General features: G+C 49.2%; 1 protein-coding gene across 4 annotated transcripts in view; it reads right to left on the bottom strand.

The window, feature by feature from the left end:
• mfsd3 (major facilitator superfamily domain containing 3) overlaps positions 1-12,051 on the bottom strand; it is a 125,229-nt gene extending 113,178 nt beyond the window's left edge. For 2 of the 4 annotated variants that reach the window (XM_043712139.1, XM_043712148.1), the window contains exon 1: positions 11,702-12,048. The gene's annotated coding sequence lies outside the window, so the exon portion shown is untranslated. Of the gene's footprint in view, positions 1-11,689 lie in introns of all 4 variants that reach the window. The other 2 variants (XR_006314842.1, XM_043712157.1) reach the window with 2 other exon arrangements.
• Positions 12,052-17,832: the final 5,781 nt, after the last annotated feature.

The following is a 17,832-nucleotide window of genomic DNA, read 5'->3' as shown; positions in this document are numbered from 1 at the left end:
TGGAATGTGTTGGTGAAGTTGATGATTTGCTCAACCTCCTCGCGGGAGCACGAGGTGGCGCCAATGCAGTCATCAATGTAGCGGAGGAAGAGGTGGGGAGTGGTGCCGGTGTAATTAATTGATACAGTACACAGTACACTGTGCTGACATTATCCGGGCACAGACTGATACAGTACAGAGGTCCCTTGCTGACATTATCCGGGCACGGACTGATACAGTACAGAGGACTCGGTGCTGACACAGTCCGGGAGCAGTCCGATACAGTAGAGGACCCTGTGCTGACACTGTCCGGGAAAACTCTGATACAGGACAGAGTACTCTATGCTGACACTGTCTGGGAGCAGACTAGTACAGCACAAAGGACTCTGTGCTGACACTGTCCAGGCACAGACAGATACAGTACAGAGGACACTGTGTTGACACTTTCCAGGAGCAGTCTGATACAGTACAGAGGTCTCTGTACTGAGACTGTCCGGGCACAGACTGATACAGTACATAGCACCATGAGCTGACACTGTCCAGGAGCAGTCTGGTACAGGACAGAGGACTCTGTGCTGAAACTATCCGGGCACAGACTGATACAGTACAGAGGACCGTGTGCTGACACTGTCCTGGCACAGACTGATACAGCACAGAGGACGCTATGCTGACACTGTCCGGGAGCAGTCTGGTACAGTACAGAGGACCCTGTGCTGACACTGTCCGGAAGCAGTCTGATACAGTAGAGAGGACCCTGTGCTGACACTGTCAAGGCACAGACTGATACAGTACAGAGGACTCTGTGCTGGCACTGTCCAGGCACAGACTGATACAGTACAGAGGATCCTGTGCTGACACTGTCCGGGAGCAGTCTGATACTGTATACAGGACCCTGTCCTGACACTGTCCAGACACAGACTGATTCAGTAGAGAGGACCCTGTGCTGACACTGTCTGGGCACAGTCTGATACAGGACAAAGGACCCTGTGCGGACACTGTTCACACGCAGACCGATAGAGTACAGAGGACTCTGTGCTGACACTGTCCGGGCACAGACTGGTACAGTACAGAGGACCATGTGCTGACACTGTCCAGGCATAGACTGATACAGTACACAGGACACTGTGCTGACATTGTCCGGGCACAGACTGATACAGTACAGAGAACCCTGTGCTGACACCGTCCGGGAGCAGTCTGATACAGTACAGAGGACCCTGTGCTAACATTATCCGGGCACAGACTGATACAGTACAGAGGACTCGGTGCTGACACAGTCCGGGAGCAGTCCGATACAGTACAGAGGACCCTGTGCTGACACGGTCCGGGAAAACTCTGATACAGGACAGAGTACTCTATGCTGACACTGTCTGGGAGCAGACTAGTACAGCACAAAGGACTCTGTGCTGACACTGTCCAGGCACAGACAGATACAGTACAGAGGACACTGTGTTGACACTTTCCAGGAGCAGTCTGATACAGTACAGAGGTCTCTGTACTGAGACTGTCCGGGCACAGACTGATACAGTACATAGCACCATGAGCTGACACTGTCCAGGAGCAGTCTGGTACAGGACAGAGGACTCTATGCTGACACTGTCCAGGCACAGACTGATACAGTACAGAGGACCCTTGCTGACACTGTCTGGGAGCAGTCTAGTACAGCATAAAGGACTCTGTGCTGACACTGTCCAGGCACAGACAGATACAGTACAGATGACACTGTCCAGACAAAAACTGATACAGTACAGAGGACACTGTGTTGACATTTTCCAGGAGCAGTCTTATACAGTACAGAGGTCTCTGTGCTGACACTATCCGGGCAGAGACTGATACAGTACAGAGGACCGTGTGCTGACACTGTCCTGGCACAGACTGATACAGTACAGAGGACCCTCTGCTGACACTATCCTGGCAAAGACTGATACAGTACAGAGGACCGTGTGCTGACACTGTCCTGGCACAGACTGATACAGTACAGACGACCGTGTGCAGACACTATCCTGGCAAAGACTGATACAGTACAGAGGACCGTGTGCTGACACTGTCCTGGCACAGACTGATACAGTACAGACGACCGTGTGCTGACACTATCCTGGCAAAGACTGATACAGTACAGAGGACCCTGTGCTGACACTGTCCTGGCACAGACTGATACAGTACAGAGGGCCGTGTGCTGACACTGTCCTGGCACAGACTGATACAGTACAGAGGACCCTGTGCTGACACTGTCCGGGAGCAGTCTGATACAGTACGAGGACCCTGTGCTGACACTGTCCGGCAGTAGTCTGATACAATCCAGACGACCCTGGGCTTACATTGTCCGGGCACAGACTGATACAGTACAAAGGACTCTGTGCTGACACTGTCCGGTCACAGACTGATACAGTACAGAGGACCCGGTGCTGACATTGTCCGGGAACAGACTGATACAGTATAGAGGACCCTGTGCTGACACTATCCGTGAGCAGTCTGATACAGTACAGAGGACAATGTGTTGACACTGTCCGGGCACAGATTAATACCATACAGAGGACCATGTCCTAACACTGTCCGGGAGCAGTCTGATACAGTACAGAGGATACTGTGCTGACACTGTCCGGACACAGTCTGATACAGTGCAGAAGACCATATGCTGACGCTGTCCGTATGCAATCTGATTCAGTACAGAGGACCCTGTGCTGACACTGTCCGGGCACAGACTGATACAGTGCAGAGGACCCTGTGCTGACACTGTCCGGGCACAGACTGATACAGTGCAGAGGACGCGATGCTGACACTGTCCAGGCACAGACTGATACAGTACAGAGGACCCTGTGCTGAGACTGTCCGAGCACAGACTGATACAGTACAGAGGACCCTGTGCTGACACTGTCCGGGAGCAGTCTGATACAGTACAGAGGACCATGTGCTGACACTGTCTGGGAGCAGTCTAGTACAGCACAAAGGACTCTGTGCTGACACTGTCCAGGCACAGACAGATACAGTACAGAGAACACTGTGTTGACACTGTCCAGACACAAACTGATACAGTACAGAGGACCCAGTGCTGACACAGTCCGGGAGCAGTCTGATACTGTACGTAGGGCCCTGTGCTAACACTGTCCAGGCACAGACTGATACAATACAGAGGACCCTGTGCTGACACAGTCCGGGAGCAGTCTGATACTGTACATAGGACTCTGTGCTGACATTGTCCAGGCACAGTCTGATACAGTACAGAGGACCCTGTGCTGACACTATCCGGGCACAGAATGATACAGTACAGAGGACCATATGCTGATACTGTCTGGGAGCAGTCTGGTACAGCACAAAGGACTCTGTGCTGACACTGTCCAGGCACAGACAGATACAGTACAGAGGACACTGTGTTGACACTTTCCAGGAGCAGTCTTATACAGTACAGTGGTCTCTGTACTGAGACTGTCCGGGCACAGATAGATACAGTATATAGCACCATGTGCTGACACTGATACCATACAGAGGACCGTGTCCTAACACTCTCCGGGAGCAGTCTGATACAGTACAGAGAATACTGTGCTGACACTGTCCGGACACAGTCTGATACAGTACAGAAGACCATATGCTGACGCTGTCCGTGTGCAATCTGATTCAGGACAGAGGACCCTGTGCTGACACTGTCCAGGCACAGAATGATACAGTACAGAGGACCCTGTGCTGACACTGTCCCGGCACAGACTGATACAGTGCAGAGGACGTGATGCTGACACTGTCCAGGCACAGACTGATACAGTACAGAGGACCCTGTGCAGACACTGTCCGATCACAGACTGATACAGTATAGAGGACCCTGTGCTGACACTGTCCGGGAGCAGTCTGATACAGTACAGAGGACCATGTGCTGACACTGTCTGGGAGCAGTCCAGTACAGTCACAAAGGACTCTGTGCTGACATTGTCCAGGCACAGACAGATACAGTACAGAGGACACTGTGTTGATACTGTCCAGACACAAACTGATACAGTATAGAGGACCCAGTGCTGACACAGTCCGGGAGCAGTCTGATACTGTACGTAGGGCCCTGTGCTGACACTGTCCAGGCACAGACTGATACAGTACAGAGGACCCTGTGCTGACACTGTCCATGCACAGACAGATACAGTACAGAGGACACTGTGTTGACACTTCCCAGGATCAGTCTGATACTGTACAGAGGTCTCTGTATTGAGACTGTCCGGGCACAGATAGATACAGTACATAGCACCATGTGCTGACACTGTCCAGGAGCAGTCTAGTACAGTACAGAGGACCCTGTGCAGACACTGTCCAGGCACAGACTGATACGGGACAGTGGACCTTGTGCTGACATTGTCCGGGCACAGACTGATACAGTACACAGGACCATGTGCTGACACTGTCCAGGCACAGACTGATACAGTACAGAAGACCCTGTGCTGACAATATCCGGGAGCAGTCTGGTACAGTACAGAGGACACTGTCCGGACACGGTCTGATGCAGTACAGTAGACCCTATGCTAACACTATTCAGGAGCGGTCTGATACAGTACAGGACCCTGAGCTGACACTGTCCGGGAGCAGTCTGATACAGTACAGAGGACCCTGTGCTCACATTGTCTGGGCACAGACTGATACAGTACAAAGGACTATGTGCTGACACGGTCCAGTCACAGACAGATACAGTACAGAGGACCCTGTGCTGACACTGTCCGGGAAAAGTCTGATACAGGACAGAGAACTCTATGCTGACACTGTCCGGGAGCTGTCTGGTACAGTACATAGTACTCTATGCTGACACTGTCCAGGCACAGACTGATACAGTACAGAGGACCCTGTGCTGACACTGTCTGGGAGCAGTCTAGTACAGCACAAAGGACTCTGTGCTGACACTGTCCAGGCACAGACTGATACAGTACAGAGGACACTGTGTTGACATTTTCCAGGAGCAGTCTGATACAGTACAGAGGTCTCTGTACTGAGACTGTCCGGGCACACATAGATACAGTACATAGCACCATGTGCTGACACTGTCCAGGAGCAGTCTGGTACAGTACAGAAGACCCTGTGCTGACAATATCCGGGAGCAGTCTGGTACAGTACAGAGGACACTGTCCGGACACGGTCACTGTACGTAGGGCCCTGTGCTAACACTGTCCAGGCGCAGTCTGGTACAGTACAGAGGACCCTGTGCTGACACTGTCCGGGAGCAGTCTGATAAAGTCCAGACGACCCTGGGCTTACATTGTCCAGGCACAGACTGATACAGTACAAAGGACTATGTGCTGACACTGTCCGGTTACAGACTGATACAGTACAGAGGACACTGTGCTGACACTGTCCGGGAACAGACTGATACAGTACAGAGGACCCTGCGCTGATATTGTCCGGGAACAGACTGATACAGTACAGAGGACACTGTGCTGACACTGTCCGGGAACAGACTGATACAGTACAGAGGACCCTGCGCTGATATTGTCCGGGAACAGTCTGATACAGTACAGAGGACCCTGTGTTGACACTGTCCGGACACAGACTGATACCATACAGAGGACCGTGTCCTAACACTGTCCGGGATCAGTCTGATACAATACAGAGGACCCTGTGCTGACACAGTCCGGGAGCAGTCTGATACTGTACATAGGACCCTGTGCTGACACTGTCCAGGCACAGACTGATACAGTACAGAGGACCCTGTGCTGACACTGTCTGGGCACAGACTGGTACAGTACAGAGGACCATGTGCTGACACTGTCCAGTAGCAGTCTGGTACAATACAAAGGACTCTGTGCTGACACTGTCCGGGCACAGACTGATACAGTACAGAGGACCATATGCTGACACTGTCTGGGAGCAGTCTGGTACAGCACAAAGGACTCTGTGCTGACACTGTCCAGGCACAGACAGATACAGTACAGAGGACCCTGCGCTGACATTGTCTGGGAACAGACTGATACAGTACAGAGGACCCTGTGCTGACACTATCCGCGAGCAGTCTAATACAGTACAGAGGACCCTGTGTTGACACTGATACCATACAGAGGACCGTGTCCTAACACTGTCCGGGAGCAGTCTGATACAGTACATAGGATACTGTGCTGACACTGTCCGGACACAGTCTGATACAGTACAGAAGACCATATGCTGACGCTGTCCGTGTGCAATCTGATTCAGTACAGAGGACCCTGTGCTGACACAGTCCAGGCACAGAATGATACAGTACAGAGGACCCTGTGCTGACACTGTCCAGGCACAGACTGATACAGTGCAGAGGACGCGATGCTGACACTGTCCAGGCACAGACTGATACAGTACAGAGGACCTTGTGCTGACACTGTCCGAGCACAGACTGATACAGTATAGAGGACCATGTGCTGACACTGTCTGGGAGCGGTCTAGTACAGCACAAAGGTCCCTGTGCTGACACTGTCCAGGCACAGACAGTTACAGTACAGAGGACATTGTGTTGACACTGTCCAGACACAAACTGATACAGTACAGAGGACCCAGTGCTGACACAGTCCGGGAGCAGTCTGATACTGTTCGTAGGGCCCTGTGCTAACACTGTCCAGGCACAGACTGATACAGTACAGAGGACCCTGTGCTGACACAGTCCGGGAGCATTCTGATACTGTACATAGGACCCTGTGCTGACACTGTCCAGGGACAGACTGATACAGTACAGAGGACCCTGTGCTGACACTGTCCAGGCACAGACAGATACAGTACAGAGGACACTGTGTTGACACTGTCCAGACACAAACTGATACAGTACAGAGGACCCAGTGCTGACACAGTCCAGGAGCAGTCTGATATTGTACGTAGGGCCCTGTGCTAACACTGTCCAGGCACAGACTGATACAGTACAGAGGACCCTGTGCTGACACAGTCCGGGAGCAGTCTGATACTGTACATAGGACCCTGTGCTGACACTGTCCAGGCACAGACTGATACAGTACAGAGGACCCTGTGCTGACACTGTCCGGGCACAGACTGATACAGTACAGGGGACCATATGCTGACACTGTCTGGGAGCCGTCTGGTACAGCACAAAGGACTCTGTGCTGACACTGTTCGGACACAGACTGATACAGTACAGAGGACCATATGCTGATACTGTCTGGGAGCAGTCTGGTACAGCACAAAGGACTCTGTGCTGACACTGTCCAGGCACAGACTGATACAGTACAGAAGACACTGTGTTGACACTTCCCAGGATCAGTCTGATACAGTACAGAGGTCTCTGTACTGAGACTGTCCGGGCACAGATAGATACAGTACATAGCACCATGTGCTGACACTGTCCAGGAGCAGTCTAGTACACTACAGAGGACCCTGTGCAGACACTGTCCAGGCACAGACTGATACGGGACAGTGGACCTTGTGCTGACACTGTCCAGGCACAGACTGATACAGTACAGAAGACCCTGTGCTGACAATATCCGGGATCAGTCTGGTACAGTACAGAGGACACTGTGCTGACACTGTCCGGACACGGTCTGATGCAGTACAGTAGACCCTATGCTAACACTGTCTAGGAGTGGTCTGATACAGTACAGGACCCTGTGCTGACACTGTCTGGGAGTAGTCTGATACAGGACAGAGGACCCTGTGCTGACACTGTCCGGGAAATGTCTGATACAGGACAGAGTACTCTATGCTGACACTGTCCGGGAGCTGTCTGGTACAGTACATAGTACTCTATGCTGACACTGTCCAGGCACAGACTGATACAGTACAGAGGACCCTGTGCTGACACTGTCTGGGAGCAGTCTAGTACAGCACAAAGGACTCTGTGCTGACACTGTCCATGCACAGACAGATACAGTACAGAGGACACTGTGTAGACATTTTCCAGGAGCAGTCTGATACAGTACAGAGGTCTCTGTACTGAGACTGTCCGGGCACACACAGATACAGTACATAGCACCATGTGCTGACACTGTCCAGGAGCAGTCTGGTACAGTACAGACGACCCTGTGCTGACACTATCCGGGCACAGACTGATACAGTACAGACGACCGTGTGCGGACACAGTCCTGGCACAGACTGATACAGTACAGAGGGCCCTGTGCTGACACTGTCCGGGAACAGTCTGGTATAGTACAGAGGACCCTGTGCTGACACTGTCCGGGAGCGGTCTGATACAGTACGGAGGACCCTGTGCTGACACTGTCCGGGAGCAGTCTGATAAAGTCCAGACGACCCTGGGCTTACATTGTCCGGGCACAGACTGATACAGTACAAAGGACTATGTGCTGACACTGTCCGGTCACAGACTGATACAGTACAGAGGACACTGTGCTGACACTGTCCGGGCACAGACTGATACAGTACAGAGGACCCTGCGCTGACATTGTCCGGGAACAGACTGATACAGTACAGAGGACCCTGTGCTGACACTATCCGCGAGCAGTCTGATACTGTACAGAGGACCCTGTGTTGACACTGTCCGGACACAGACTGATACCATACAGAGGACCGTGTCCTAACACTGTCCGGGAGCAGTCTGATACAGTACAGAGGATACTGTGCTGACACTGTCCGGACACAGTCTGATACAGTACAGAAGACCATATGCTGACGCTGTCCGTGTGCAATCTGATTCAGTACAGAGGACCCTGTGCTGACAATGTCCAGGCATAAAATGATACAGTACAGAGGACCCTCTGCTGACACTGTCCGGGCACAGACTGATACAGTGCAGAGGATGCAATGCTGACACTGTCCAGGCACAGACTGATATAGTACAGAGGACCCTGTGCTGACACTGTCCGGGAGCTGTCTGATACAGTACAGAGGACCATGTGCTGACACTGTCTGGGAGCAGTCTAGTACAGCACAAAGGACTCTGTGCTGACACTGTCCAGGCACAGACAGATACAGTACAGAGGACACTGTGTTGACACTGTCCAGATACAAACTGATACAGTACAGAGGGCCCTGTGCTGACACAGTCCGGGAGCAGTCTGATACAGTACAGAGGACCCTGTGCTGACACTGTCCAGGCACAGTCTGGTACAGCACAAAGGACTGTGTGCTGACACTGTTCGGGCACAGACTGGTACAATACAAAGGACCCTGTGCTGACCCTGTCCGGGAGCATGTTATACAGTGCAGAGAACCGGTGCTGACTGCTGACACTGCCCGGGAGCAGTCTGATACTGTTCAGAGGACCCTATGTTGACACTGTCTGGGCACTGACTGATACACTACAGAGGGCCCTGTGTTGACAGTGTCCGGGAGCAGTCTGATACAGTACAGAAGACTCTGTTCTGACACTGTCCAGGCACAGACTGATACAGTACAGAGGAACCTGTGTTGACAGTATCCGGACACAGACTGATACAGTACAGAGGACCCTGTGTTGACAGTGTCCGGGAGCAGTCTGATACAGTACAGAGGACTCTGTGCTGACACTGTCCGGAAGCAGTCTGATACAGTACAGAGGACCCGGTGCAGACACTGTCCGGGAGCAGACTGATACAGTACAGAGGACCCTGTGCTGCCATGTCCGGGCACAGACTGATACAGTACAGAAGACCCTGTGCTGACACTGTCCGGGCACAGACTGATACAGTACAGAGGACCCTGTGCTGACTGTCTGGGGACAGACTGATACAGTGCAGAGGATCCTGTGCTGCCATGTCCGGGTGCAGTCTGGTACAGTACAAAGGACTCTGTGCTGACACTGTCCGGGCAAAGATATACAGTACAGAGGACTCTGTGCTGACACTGTCCGGGCACACACTAATACAGTACAGAGGACCATGTGTTGACACTGTCCGGGAGCTGTCTGGTACAGTACAGAGGACCCGGTGCAGACACTGTCCGGGAGCAGACTGATACAGTACAGAGGACCCTGTGCTGCCATGTCCGGGCACAGACTGATACAGAACAGAGGACCCTGTGCTGACACTGTCCGGGCACAGACTGATACAGGACAGAGGACCCTGTGCTGACACTGTCCGGGCACAGACTGATACAGTACAGAGGACCCTGTGCTGACACTGTCCGGACACAGACTGATACAGTACAGAGGACCCTGTGCTGACTGTCTGGGGACAGACTGATACAGTGCAGAGGATCCTGTGCTGCCATGTCTGGGCACAGACTGATACAGTACAGAGGACCCTGTACTGACACTGTCCGGGCACAGACTGATACAGTACAGAGGACCTGGTGCTGACACTGTCCAGGCACAGACTGATACAGTACAGAGGACCATGTGCTGACACTGTCCGGGAGCAGACTGGTACAGTACAAAGGACTCTGTGCTGACACTGTCCAGGCTCAGACTGATACTGTACAGAGGACACTGTGCTGTCACTGTCCAGGCACAGGCTGATACAGTACAGAGGACTCTGTGCTGACACTGTCCAGGCACAGACTGATACAGTACTGAGGACCCGGTGCTGACAGTGTCCGGGTGCAGTCTGGTACAGTACAAACGACTCTGTGCTGACACTGTCCGGGCAAAGACATACAGTACAGAGGACTCTGTGCTGACACTGTCCGGGCACACACTAATACGGTACAGAGGACCATGTGTTGACACTGTCCGGGAGCTGTCTGGTACAGTACAGAGGACCCTGTGCTGACACTGTCCGGGCACAGTCTGATACAGTATAGACGACCCTGTGCTGACACTGTCCGGGCACAGACTGACACAGTACAGACGACCCTGTGCTGAACTGTCCGGGCTCAGTCTGATACAGTACAGAGGACTCTGTACTAAGACAATCCAGGCACAGACTGATACAGTACAGAGGACCCTATGTTGACACTGTCTGGGCACTGACTGTTACAGCACAGAGGACCCTGTGTTGACAGTGTCCGGGAGCAACCTGATACAGTACGGAGGACCCTGTGTTGACACTGTCCAGGCACAGACCTATACAATACAGACGACCCTGTGTTGACACTGTCCAGACACAATCTGATACAGTACAGAGGACCCTGTACTGAGACTGTCCAGGCACAGACTGATACAGTACAGAGGACCCTGTACTGAGACAGTCCAGGCACAGACTGATACAGTACAGAGGACCATGTGCTGACACTGTCCGGGAGCAGTCTGGTACAGTACAGAGGACTCTGTGCTGACACTGTCCGGGCACACACTGATACAGTACAGATGACCTTGTGCTGACACTGTCCGGGCGCAGACTGGTACGGTACAGAGGACCCTGTGCTGACACTGTCCGGGCACAGTCTGATACAGTACAGAGGACCCTGTGCTGACACTTTATGGGGACAGACTGATAGAGTACAGAGGACCCTGTGCTGCCATGTCTGGGCACAGACTGTTACAGTACAGAGGACCCTGTGGTGCCATGTCTGCGCACAGACTGATACAGTACAGAGGACCCTGTGCTGACACTGTCCGGGCACAGACTGATACAGTACAGTGGATCCAATGCTGACATTGTCTGGGCACAGTCTGATACAGTACAAAGGACCTGGTGCTGACACTGTCCGGGAGCAGACTGGTACAATACAAAGGACTCTGTACTGACACTGTCCAGGCTTAGACTGATACGGTATAGAGGAGTCTGTGCTGACACTGTCCGGGAGCTGTCTGGTACAGTACTGTGGACTCTGTGCTGACACTATCCAGGCACAGACGAATGCAGTATAGAGGACCCTGTGCTGACACTGTCCGGGCAAAGTCTGATTCAGTACAGAGGACCCTGTGCTAACAGTGTCCGGGGACAGTCTGATACAGTGCGGAGACCTCTGGGCTCACTTTTTCCGGGTGCTGGCCTCTCCCACTCTCACAATCGTCCACCAGCAGCAGCTGAAGTAACGCGTGTTCGTGAAGAAACCAACCAGCCTCTGAGTCAGCGTGAAAAGGGCGTCGTCGATCTGCAAACCGGGAAGTGAGAGCCTTGCCAGGGGGATCCGCTCCCGAAGATGGGGGTTCATCTATTTTCAGAACCAAGTTACCACATGGAAACAGATTGTTGGACACACTCATATCATGCTACCCTCAATTTCCGCCCTTCTAATGCTTTTTGAATTAAATGTATTTCCGTTTGCCAGCTCCCCTTGAGGTCACAGCTGGTACAATAACAAAATTGCTAAAATACTCTGCACTGTTTAGACGCTGCTCGTTCGGGATAGCAGGATGTGAACACAATGAATCCTAACTATCAGTTTTCTTCTCATAGAATCACTCCAGTGTGGAAGCAGGCCATTCGGCCCCTCGGGTCTACACCGACCCTCGGAAGAGCATCCCACCCAGACCCCCACCATCCGTATCTCCCATGGCCTACTCTACTGTACCAGACTGCTCCCGGACAGTGTCAGCACAGGTTCCTCCGTACTGTATCAGTCTGTGCCTGCACATCCTTGAACCTTAGGCAATTTAGCACAGCCTATCCACCTCACCTGCGCAGCCACAGGGAGAATGCCCAAACTCCACACCGACAGTTGTGCAAAGGTTAAATTGAACCCAGGTCCCTGACACTGTGAGGCAGCAGTGCTGACCACTGAGCCGCCAACAGTTCACAAAATGTTCCCAGTCTGTGGCTTCACCCCTGTAAACAGGATGGTGGTTTGCACATGTCCCGTTAACTCGAACAAGAGTTGTGTTTATTAGATCTAGTGATCTACAATAATGCAAATAACAAAATCCCCACAGTGTAGAAACAGGCCCTTCAGCCCAAAGCGTCCATACCGATCCTCCAAAGAGTAACCCACCCAGATCCATTCCCCTTACCAGATATCCTAACCTAATCTAGTCCCATTTGCCAGCATTTCACCCGTATCTCTCCATGCCCTTCCTATTCATGTACCCACCCAAATGCCTTGTAAATGTTGTAATTGTACTAGCCTCCACCACTTCCATACACACCCCACTGTGTGTGAAAAAGTTGCCCCATAGGTCCCTTTTAAACCTTTCCCCTCTCACCTTAAACCTATGCCCTTTAGTTTTGAACTCCTGAGAAAAAAAAAGATCTTAGCTTTATATCCTATCCATGCCCCTAATGATTTTATAAACCTCTATAGTATCACCCCTCAGCCTCCGACACTTCAGGGAAAATAGCCCCAGCTTATTGGCTTACCAAAATGCAACACTTCACACTTATCCAAATTAAACTCCATCTGCCCCTTTCCTTTAAATACTTTAAAGCCCCTGTTCACATGTGTTATCCCCAAGCTCTGACTCACATTGTCATCAGTTTCCTTAGAAGTTTTCATCATTACACTTGCAATGGCTGTACCTTCAGCACCCCAAGCTTTGGCAATTCTGCCTCATGTCTCAGCATCTATCCCATTAGTTTGCTTTTGTAAAAGCTGCATTCTTGATTAAGCTGTTGACTACCCTGATTCTTACTGCTATACAATTTGGCAGCAAATTGTATTCATCATTCTCATGTGAAAGACCTTGGGATATTTTATTCAATTAGATGGTTTGTCTTAAAAGCAAGTTGAGAAGTGGACACAAGGTTTGGATAGATTAGCAGAGCATGTGAAAAGGAGCTTTTCAGGAATCACTCATCTTTTAGAAATCACTCTGCACGTATGTAGAACATTGGAACTAATAAGACCGAAGGCCAGGGCAGTGGGAGCAGCAGATGTTGACTGCTGTAAGAATGTCAAAACATTTGATCAATGGCTACCCCCTCCATTAGTAGCAAGTACATTGGTCATCAGGTTCTTGGCTGCCTCGCTCAGGAGGACCTTGTTGTATTGAAGTTTACAGAATTTGCTCGGCATGTGTTTTATTGTTATAGCAAAAGTAACTATTGAGTAGGCTGAAATCACAAAGTTGAAAATACCAATAAAATGTTGCATGACAAAAAGCAGTGCTTAAGGTGGCTGAAGATTTGCATATCTTTACAAATTATAAAGCCAGTGGAAAGGAATAAGGTTATGTGGAAGTAACCTGCACATCCAGACACGTTATTCACATGGATACAGATCAGGCCGTTATACTCAATCATCTCAGGCAACAGATTCCACATGAGAAGGAGACTACACCAGTCATATAACTTCATCACTTTAAATGATTCAGAGCATAAACTTTGTTAATTGGCAAGTTTGTAAGTGGAGGTTGTATGATTGCATGCTAACCTTTGTTTAAAAGGAATGTTTTTCCGAAGCATCAAAAAGACCACGAATGGGCAACGGCAAGACCAGGTCTCTTGTTCCCTCCCTTTCTACCGCCATTCTTCATTTACTTGTACTGTGGCCAAAAGTTTTAGGCAGTGTATCCGATGTTCAAAACCAGGCAGCTGGCTTTGGAGGAAAAGGCAGAAATTATTTGTTCAAGATTTTAAATAGTCTCACTGCAGACTCATGAAACATCCCTCAAATCAGCCTGGAAACATCTACAGAATCAACGATTGGCTTTGTTTCGTGACTCAAACAAACTAAGTTTGTTAAGTTTATGGCTTAGATTCCAGATCACAGGCTTGTACTTGTTACTTGATGTCATGATGTATGATGTGTGACCTGACCTTCAGTCGCTGTGTCATGGAGTCAGTCAATTGTGTCATGTCCCAGAAATTGGTAAGCAGAAAATCCATACCATGAGACTCTGATATCAAACTTGTAAGTAGTTAATGTTAAAAATAAACCAAGATAGATCTTACAAACCTGATTGCACTATGTAATACATGGGCTAATACACAAATATTGTATACGAAAACCCACAGATGGCAAAGTGGCAGCAAATAGGCACAAACAGTAGACAGATACTAAAGACTGAAAGGTGACAACAGTAAAACAACTGAGTCATCCATAAATCTGTCAGAGTTCAGAGCTGAAATTACAATCACCAAAACGAAGGTCAACAACTTGTTTTAATGGACATAGCGAATACTCCTTTAACCAAAACAGGCTGTGGCTGGTGCAATTAAAAGGAGTTTTAAATAGTCCTGAAAGGATAGATGATAGACAGAGAAGAAAATATATCTTAGACATGAGGGAAAAATCTACATTAAGACTAATGGAGTCCAAACGATTGATTCAACTATTTTCTTATTGCAAATCAGTGCAAAACTGTTTTTATTGTGACACCTCTGTCAATAGGCAAAAATTCATTACGATATACCTGCAACTCTTAAAGGGGTAGATGAACATACCACATTGTCATACAGATTCTTGCTCCCCCCAAAAAAACTGTTTTTGCAGGTAAGTGTCACAATGCAGGAAACTTGAGAACATTGGAGTCTCAATCTGGGTTTTGTACTCCAATGTCCACATTGTGTTCAAACTACTTCCTGTACCAACTGAATGGAGGAGCAATTTTGATTTCATTGAATGTTTTAATATTTTCTAATATGCATACAGAATGCAGAGGCAGGACCAAATCTTCCTTGGAGGAGTTTGGAGTGGTGTTATAATTGGGCTAATGGTTTAAGTTATTACAACAGGAGTGATTGGAGGAAGCAGGGTGCATAGAAAAGGAAGAGGGGGAGAAAGAAATGAAGTTCATAATCCAGTCTGACTATTTCCTCTGAAAACAAAAAAATTGCAAGAGATTATAGCAGGTCAGGCAGCATCCATGGAGAGAAAGGAAACTAACATTGAGTCTGACTCTTCAGAACTAAGGTGAAGTCCGGGGGGGGCAGCGTTTCTGCTATAATGGGGTGGGAAAGGTGAAGTGCTGGAAGATATATGCTGATCACTTCATCTGACCTGAGAATGACAGAACAATAGTGTGCCTTACTGTGAGACTGTAAGGAACAGACAGTCCCACTGGGGTGGGGGAAGAGGACATAACAACAGAGAATATAACAAGTAACGCTAAAAGAAAGAAATGGGAATGGGTTCAAAATATTGAGTTCAACACCTTCAAATCCAGAAAGTTAGACAGTGCATAGTCTGAAGAGGAGATGTTTTTTCTCCAGTTTATACTGTCACTCACTGGAGCACTGCAGCATACCAAGGTCAGACAAGTGGGCATGTGAGCAGGACACTTCAAATAACCAGCTACAGGAAGGTTGGGGTCATGCTTACACATGGACCGGAGGTGTTCTGCAAAGCAGTCACCCAGTCTGTGTTTGGTTGTTTTACTGTGGACTAGGCCACATTGGGTGCAGCAAACAAACAATATGCAAGATTGGAGGCGGTACAGGTGAAATACTGCTTCACCTAGAAAGACAGTTTTGACCCTTGAATGGTTGGGGGGATGCGGCGAAGAAAGAGGTGCAGTGATGAAGTGGCAGTTGCACCTTCTGTGGGAAGGTACTGTGGGAATGGGGAGTGGTGTTGGTGGTCAAAGAATAGATTAAAGGTGCCCCAGAGGGAATAATCTCTGTGAAATGCAGTCGGGGGAAAGTGAGGCGAAGACATGGTGTTGGTGGTGCTCTGCTGACATTGTTTGAAATGGCAGAGATGATCCTTTGAATGCAGAGGCTGATGGAATGAAAAGTGAGGACAAGGGGTATCTGATCACACTGTTGTGCCACCCCATTATTTGCATAAATGCAGCTCTCTCCATGTCAGCTCTGAAGAGCCATCTAGACTCAATGTTAGCTTGCTTTCTCTCCACAGATGCAGCCTGACCTGCTGTGATCCCTAGCATTTTGTTTTCAGTAGATTCCAGCATCTGCAGTAATTTGCTCTAACAATTTCCTCTTTGGGTTGAGTGTGCAGCTTTATTCTCATTAAATGCAGATTGAATATTTTATTGCCAATTTAACACTTACTGCACATTTGTTGGGTGGGCTGGAATAATGCATTTAGAGTTTGCCTGCTCCCTTCACCTAAGAAGGGGAGATTGTGGGTTTGATAATGTACTACATCAATGCATCTTCAGTGGAAAGTGTTTATAAAAGTAGTTAGTGAAATTTTGTTCTAACCAGGAATGCTGGTTAGTGCAGAGGAGACTATTCCTGTACTAAGGTTGGACAGAGATACTGTTTAAGAAAAAAACAATTAAAATGTTACAAAAGGAATTTATATTCTATTTCTCTGTTTAAAATAAGGTTTTTAAATTGTTCAGTCAAAGATTCCACTTTTGGCTATGAACATCTCCCATGCATACATAAATAAAATATTGAAATTAAGAAACCCAAGTCTTGTCTAAGCTTTTACATTGTTTTTGTTCCCAGCTTGTAAAATTTTCTGTAGTCATGTGAAAATAAAAAAAAATGAATGAAAGATGACAGTTTAGGTCCCATACAGTCAGAGGAACTGGAGAGGCAATGGCCTAGTGATATTATGCTAAACTGTGAAACCAGAGACCTTTGAAATGTCTGGAATCCCAAGTTTGAAACCTGCCACAGCTGAGAGTGAAATTGGAATTCATCATAAATGGTCAGGAAAAACCCTTCCGATTTTAATCCATTGCTGCCACCATCGTGCTGACACAGAGTCCTGACTCCAGGCAGGACTCCCAATCGGTGCTGCCAATACTGTTGCCCCACTGATGCTGCTCCAGCCTTGAATATACAGTCAGGTATACAACATGCAAACAATTTGTCTATGCCAACCAGATATCCTAATCTAATCTAGTCCCATATCCCTCGAGGCCTTTCGTATTCATGTACCTTTTAAATGTTGTAATTGCTGAAAATGTGTTGCTGGAAATGCCAACCAGATATCCTAATCTAATCTAGTCCCATATCCCTCGAGGCCTTTCGTATTCATGTACCTATCCAGGTGCCTTTTAAATGTTGTAATTGCTGAAAATGTGTTGCTGGAAAAGCACAGCAGGTCAGGCAGCATCCAAGGAACAGGAGAATCAATGTTTCGGGCATAAGCCCTTCTTCAGGAATGAGGAAAGTGTGTCCAGCAAGCTAAGATAAAGGTAGGGAGGAGGGACTTGGGGGAGGGGCATTGGAAATGCGATAGGTGGAAGGAGGGCAGGGTGAGGGTGATAGGGGGGAGTGGGGTGGGGGCGGAGAGGTCAGGAAGAATATT

The sequence above is a fragment of the Chiloscyllium plagiosum genome, chromosome 2 (assembly GCF_004010195.1).
Source record: "Chiloscyllium plagiosum isolate BGI_BamShark_2017 chromosome 2, ASM401019v2, whole genome shotgun sequence".
Classification (NCBI taxonomy): domain Eukaryota; kingdom Metazoa; phylum Chordata; class Chondrichthyes; order Orectolobiformes; family Hemiscylliidae; genus Chiloscyllium; species Chiloscyllium plagiosum.
This window is presented reverse-complemented; position numbering and strand designations above follow the sequence as displayed.